Source organism: Oncorhynchus nerka, linkage group LG6 (genome assembly GCF_034236695.1).
Source record: "Oncorhynchus nerka isolate Pitt River linkage group LG6, Oner_Uvic_2.0, whole genome shotgun sequence".
Taxonomy (NCBI): Eukaryota; Metazoa; Chordata; class Actinopteri; order Salmoniformes; family Salmonidae; genus Oncorhynchus; species Oncorhynchus nerka.
In genome coordinates this window covers 30,189,334-30,196,770 of record NC_088401.1, presented here as the reverse complement: position 1 = coordinate 30,196,770, position 7,437 = coordinate 30,189,334, and positions in this window count along the sequence as shown.

Genomic DNA, 7,437 nt, shown 5'->3' with positions numbered 1-7,437 from the left:
TGTTTACTTATCAAACCCAGTTATTAGTCTATGTACTTTGACAATCAAGTTCTATTTTATCATGTATTCCAAAACCAGCACCACTTGTTCACCTGTAAAACTGTGTACACCCAGCTCAGGGCAGACTTGGGATTTGTGCACACCAAACGATCACATTCACATTGATAAATACACATCTTTCTGTGAAAATGACCACAAGGCTATTTTACAGTCGGATTAGATTGTACAGTTGGTTGATAAACGAGGGACAGACAAAGATTTTCCGCCAAGTTGGGCCTCTCGCTTCCTCTTACTCTCTGGTTTAGGTCAACGCTGATTGGCTATTACACTTTTTTTTTATCAAGGAATGCCAAATGCTGCTGGCTTCCCTTGCATTCAATGCTACAGGTGTCAACAATGTCATACTATTTTTGACCAGACAGCATCAGATAGATGGGCTACACATACAGAGAGGTGTGTTGTTTTTATGAAACACAGAGACATATGTGTTTTTATATGATTTTTTTTATTTTATTATTGAAACATTTTTGGGGGAAGCCTGGCTTCCCTTGGCATCCATTAATACACACCACTGGCTTAATATTAAAGATTCAGACTTTTCTTGTCAATACCTCTTCGAGGAACATGCCAAGATGATAGAAATATCATATTCTAAATCAGCTGACGATAGCGAACAAGTTACACCCCTTGTTTTTGCTGTTCAGTTTCGAAAAAAAATAAGGTCAGGGTACTTGGTGGAAGCCGGCTAGTGATGGCTATTTAACAGTGTGATGGCCTTGATATAGAAGCCAGCTTTGTTGTACCTGTACTGACCTCGCCTTCTGGATGAACAGGCCATGGCTCGGGTGGTTGATGTCCTTGATGATCTTTTTGGCCTGAATACTGCCAACTGTTATTGATTCAGGGGCGTCCTCTGTACAATCTACGTCAATTTGGTTATTTTCTATGAATGCAAATGGGCTTTAAATACAAAATACTTCCTTAAAACTCCAATAGCTTCCACCCCATATTACTTTCGTAAATACAACCAACTATTGGTTCAGGGACCTCTTCCCTTACCAACAATGCAGAGAGAAAGTAAAACATGTAAAAATAAAAGTTATAATAAATACAATAATGAGTAACGATAATGAGTAACGATAACTTGGCTATATACAAGTGCTACCAGTACTGTGCGATGTGCAGGGGTACGAGGTAATTCATTGCGGCTCCAATTATGTTGTCCTGAGTTGTAGCTGGTGACCCTGTCAACGCTCACCTCACGCGGCACGCTGCTGCTCCTGCCTTCTTCCCTTCTTCTCTCCCAGTAACATACCCTGAAACCTGTGAGCTAACTTTTAGGCGAAGTAATCAAAAAGTGGAGTCAATCTGAAAAAGGCATATAGAAAAAATATGTTTTTAGGCATGGAAAAAGTTTCTAGTGCGAAGTGTGCAGATGCGCCTCTTGCATGAGTACTATTTACCAAAACGTAATAGTTCTATTCCGCTCAAGTTTGTGATTAGAAAGACACATTTGGCTGTATTACATACTTTGAAATGTTTTTCTAGTATATGCTACAGAATTAGACATCTTTGGCGATTTAAGTTCAAATCTGTTTCCGACAATCCGACAATTACTGTGTGGGTCTATAGAAAACACATTTGAAGGCCAACATTGTGGAAAAAGACATTGTGGAAAAAATCATCAATCGTGTAGCCTATATTCAACCTAATAACCATAGAATCATAATATCCTAAGAATACTTCAAGAACCACAATAATTTTGCAGTTCAAGGCCTCCCTTGTTGTGTTATCATTGATATGGATTTGATCATATTCCTTATTATACAGTGCCTTCAGAAAGTATCCAGCCCCCTTGACTTTTTCCACATTTTGTGTTACAGCCTTATTCTAATTGATTTTTTTATTTTATTCTCAGCAATAAGTATTCAGACCCTTTGCTATGAGACTCGAAATTGAGATCAGGTGCATCCTGTTTCCATTGATCATCCTTGAGATGTTTCTATAACTTGATTGGAGTCCACCTGTGGTAAATTAAATTGATTGGACATGATTTGGAAAGGCACACACTTGTCTATACAAGGTCCTACAGTTGACAGTGCATGTCAGAGGAAAAAACAAGTCATGAGGTCGAAGGAATTATCCGTAGAGCTCCGAGACAGGACTGTGTCGAGGCACAGATCTGGGGAAGGGTACCAAAAACTTTATGCAGCATTGAAGGTTCCCAAGAACACGGTGGCCTCCATCATTCTTACATGGAAGAAGTTTGGAACCACAAAGACTCTTCCTAATGCTTGCCGCCCGGCCAAACTGAGCAATCGGGGGAGAAAGGCCTTGGTCAGGCAGGTGACCAAGAACCCAATTGTCATTCTGACAGAGCTCTAGAGTTCCTCTGTGGAGATGGGAAAACCTTCCAGAAGGACAACCATCTCTGCAGCACTCCACCAATCAGGCCTTTATGGTAGAGTGGCCAGATGGAAGCCACTCCTCAGTAAAAGGCACATGACAGCCCCCTTCGAGTTTGCCGAATGGCACCTAAAGACTCTCAGACCATGAAAAACAAGATTATCTGGTCTGATAAAACCAAGATTGAACTCTTTGTCCTGAATGCCAAGCGTCATGTCTGGAGGAAACCTGGAACCATCCCTACGGTGAAGCATGGTGGTGGCAGAATCATGCTGTGGGGATGTTTTTCAGCAGCAGGGATTGTGTAATTGTGTGTCGATTGACGAGGGAAAAATGATTTAATAAATTTTAGAATAAGGCTGTAACATAGCAAAATGTGGAAAAAGTGAAGCGGTCTGAATACTATCCAAATGCAATGTAATTCTGTGGACCTAATTCAGATAATGCATGTCATAACAAGATGTCTAGTGCTTCAAGACTTCTCCTCAACCCTCTCTCACTCTCTCCCCACCCGCAAAATTTCAGTTGCATCTGGCGCCATAGGCTACACTTGTCTGTCCATTGTGCATGTTAACCAATATCTTGCCTACTCTATCTGCACTGATTGGTTAAGTATCCTAATTTAATTAGCTAAAATTCAGAAAAAAAACTGTTGATTTGAAAGGTTAAAAAGGAAAAGAAATGAATGATATAAGCCAGTACTTTGTTTTGTTTCGAATTGGTTCAGAACTTTATCTTGTTGGTTGGAACAGTGGTAACTGAACGAAAAAATGAGTGCTTCTGTTCAGAACTAAAAGTTTGGATTTGTTTGGAAAGTTTGAAAAATAATTTTGGTTCCAACCCCTGCTTTTAGTAGTTGTTTAAATAAATTAAAAACAAATATAATGGTGAGCGGCGTTAACCCTTTCCTTTCAGAGTTCATCTTGGAACCTCCTTAGTTGGTGAGGTTTCTTGCAGGAGCCTACCGTTCTTTCCCGAACTGAAACATTTGGATTTGAATATGAATGGACAGCAGGTGCAGGCAGTTAACTTCATTTTTTAAATTATTTTTTTTAAATCTCCTACATTTAAGGTAAGGTTTGTCCCTTGTTTGATCTAAATTGATATTGTTTCATGATGATACCATCTACCTTTTCATATTTGTGAAAATGGACACAATTCAATGGTTATCAATCAATAAAGAGGTCAGGCTAGCTGTACTGGGTGCAGATGACTGAACTGCTCACTTTTGTGTCTGTGTCTGCAGGTATATAGACGAGGAGGCATACAAAGGTATGCCAATTGGTATTGGTATGTTATGCAGATCAAATGTACCATCCTCCTCCCCTACCTCTACAATGAAAATCCCATGGGCCTCTACATTATGGACAAAGTACGTGTATGACAACCATTATTGAAACCATTATTGAAACAGTTATTTTCATTCACATTCACCAGAAAAACCAAGGTATGAATACTGTTTTATTAAACATTGTATAATTGCTATTTTTTGGATTCACAGACTTCCCCCTCCCTACACCTCTGATGAATATAACAGGAAACCTGTTCGATCACCATACACTACAAAATCATTCTGGCTATGGATAAGGAGAACATCAACACATTAACATCAACACGACAGAGGATATACCCATTGGACTTGGGGCTCTGCTGGGAGTTTGCCTCATATTTAGATGTTTTTATTCTGCTTTGCCACTAAAATCATAAACAATGACAACTAAAATATTGTGTTATTGTTGTTATTTATATGCGTAGTATTATTATTAATAATAATAATAAAAGGGGTGGGGGGGTAGTTAAAAAATGCACCCCAAAAGGTTCTTCAAAAGGTTCTTTAAGGATCCATTAAAAGGGGTTCTTTGAAGAATCATTTTAAAGGGTTCTTCGAAAAACATATATTTGTTCCCTACAGTTTCAATTTGAAGAACCCCTAAAAGATACTCTAAGAACCTTTTATTTTTAGTGTGGAGATCTGAGTGGATTTGACAGGTGTAATCAATATGTCAATAGCTCCAACTTGCCCTCTGATAGGCTAGGTGGAAGTTTCACCGTACAATCAAATCCTTTCTGATCTACATTAGGGAATAGGTTCTGACATTGTCCTCTGGAGGATGCTGTCTTTCGGAAGGGGCTTTAAACAGGTGTCTTGACTCTCTATTCATTGAAGATAGCTTAACATGATATGCCTACTTCTCGTAAGAGAAGAGGTGCTTGTCCCATTGTCCTGACTAATTTAGACCCATTCCCAATTTGGACCCATAATGGGCTCCCGAATATGGACCCATAATGGGCTCCCGAATATGGACCCATAATGGGCTCCCGAATGGCGCTGCATTCTAAGGCACTGCATCTTAGTGCTAGAGGCATCACTACAGACCCTGGTTCGATTCCAGGCTGTATCACAACCGGCTGTGATTGGGAGTCCCATAGGGCGGCGCACAATTGGCCCAGTGCTGTTAGGGTTTGGCCGTAGTAGGCCGTCATTGTAAATAAGATTTTTTTCTTAACTGACTTGCCTAGTTAAATGAAGCTTAAATAAATCAAATACAAAATAAATGTAATCATTCCCTTGATAGGTAATTAGCTCCTTATTCCACTCTATCTGCCCTATGCAACTAAAACCTGTTTTGGCCACTAAAAATAGATAATTCTCATTCATAAGCCTATAATATAATGTCAAAACCATATCAATGATGACATAACAAGGGTGGCCTAATTTCTGTTGAAATACAAAATAAATGTGGTTTTTGAAGTATTCTAAGGATATTATGATTCTAAGGTTGAATATAGGCTACATGATTGGCTACATGATTGGTGTTTTTTCCACAATGTTGGCCTTCAAATGCCTTCAAATGTGTTTTCTATGGACCTACACATTAAGGATAGGTTGCTGCTGTTGTCGGAAACAGAATTGAACTGATATCGCCAGAGATGTGTCTCTAATTCTGTAGAATATACTAGAATTAGATTTGAAAGTGTGTAATGCTGCCAAAGTTGTCTTTCAAATCACAAACATAATCTGAATAGAACTATTACGTTTTGAGAAATAGTACTCATGCAAGAGGCGCATCGCCACACTTCGCACTAGAAACTTTCCATTACTGAAAAATATATTTTCTGTAAAAGTGTTATTCGTGCTTCATTTATAAATATACCCTTTTCAAATTGACTCCATTGACTTCGATGACTTAGCCTACAAGTTAGCTCACAGGTTTCAAGGTATGCTAATTGAGAGAGAGGAAGGGAAGAGAGCAGGAAGATCACCTGCTGAGTGAGATTCTCATCGATAGGGTCACCCAGGACAACATAATTGGAGCCACCAATTATGTTGTCGAGAGCCACAACTGGCGGCTCAAGCGTTAAGATAAAAAAAAGTACCAGCTTTAATTGTGATCAAGAATCAAGTTGATTTGCTATTGTAGGTGTTACAATCTGGTTCCGTTACCGCCCCCGTCCCCCCGGGGTCCCCCGTCCCCCTCAGGGGTCTCACCACACAATTCGGTAAATGATGGCTTAATGGATAATTAGACAATTCAAAGGTAGCCTATAGAGACAAGGTTGTACAACCTGTGCATATGTTTATTAAACTTTAAATTGCACATTAAATATTTATATTGATGGGCGACACCTGAAGGGGGGTGGAGACAATCACAAAGACTGTTGAAACAGATCAGGGTGTGACACAACTCTTGTGTTATTGTCATTCTTCACTGGGGCAAATACTTATTAACCCCTCCCCCTGAAGGATTAACTTAAACCCGCCCAGAAATGTAATCATTGTATGTGCATATTCATTGTAGCAAGAATGTTAATGATCTATTAAAGTGTAAATAATTATTTAAATTCACTGTTAAGATTTTTTTATTTTTTATATATATAGAGATTTGAGACTTCCTCACTGTGTAATTGAAAAATATTTTATGGGCATTCTTTTATTTTCTATCGCTCAATAAACTTACATTTTTTTATTGACTGTTCCAAAAAGAGATAATAGAGGCATAATTGATGCAAAAAAATATATACAATTCTTTGTTCATTACTCATAAAATAATTACTGTAGAAACATTCAAACTAACATTGTTTGTAAGTAATAATTATAATATTTGTATTAGTACAGTATCATTCAATTGCAGTCTGTGCAAGAAATAGTGAAAAAAGGATCACTGTCACATAAAACTGTGTTTCCAACCTATCATGAACGTGCCATCAGTGACATTACCCTATGTGGTTTTAGATATTCATGTAGAATCATTCAAATGAAAAATGGCTATTCTAATGGGTGTACTATGGAGGAGGGAGGTAAGTGACCTCAAATCTAGTGATTTTAGATGTATATGTCAATTGGACTGGAAGCTTGAACTGTACGTGAATATATTTGCCCCCCATATGTATGTATGTATATATATATAATATGATAAATATTTGTAGAAAATCAAAGGGGAGGATTTTTTGAAAGTAAATAGCTTTGATAATAGAGGTCAGGAAACACACAGCACGTTTCTGTAGATCTCTAGCACGTGTGGATCGGAAGCTATTAAAATTATGATTATGACGGAAATATTCATTTATGATCAGGGAATTTTAAAATGGGAACTCTAATGGGTGTATCATGAATCAGTGACTTTGCTACAAGTGATTTTAGCTCTCTAGCCCATGTTAGTAAGTTATTATAGATTGTGTAAGAAAGGTGTGAGAAAGATCATTTGGCTATTTATGTTTTTTGACCTTGTAGTTTTACATAAAACCATAAGAAATGAACAACATCACGTTTTAATGTAATTGTTGTGGGTAAAAAAAAAAAAAATTGGTTGAAGATCTCTATATAATTTAATTAAGACAAAAACACATTTTCTGTTAACACCGTGTTCTGCCGAATGCACTTTTAAGACAGTCCCTTGGCTTCAAGTGCATATTATTCCACAATTGAAACCAAGGTAAAGTCACTTTTTGAAAACAAAAAGAAACAAAGAAAACGAAGGCTTTACCTCGCTCTCTATTGTCATCTGATTCTAGATATATCACTCTAATCAT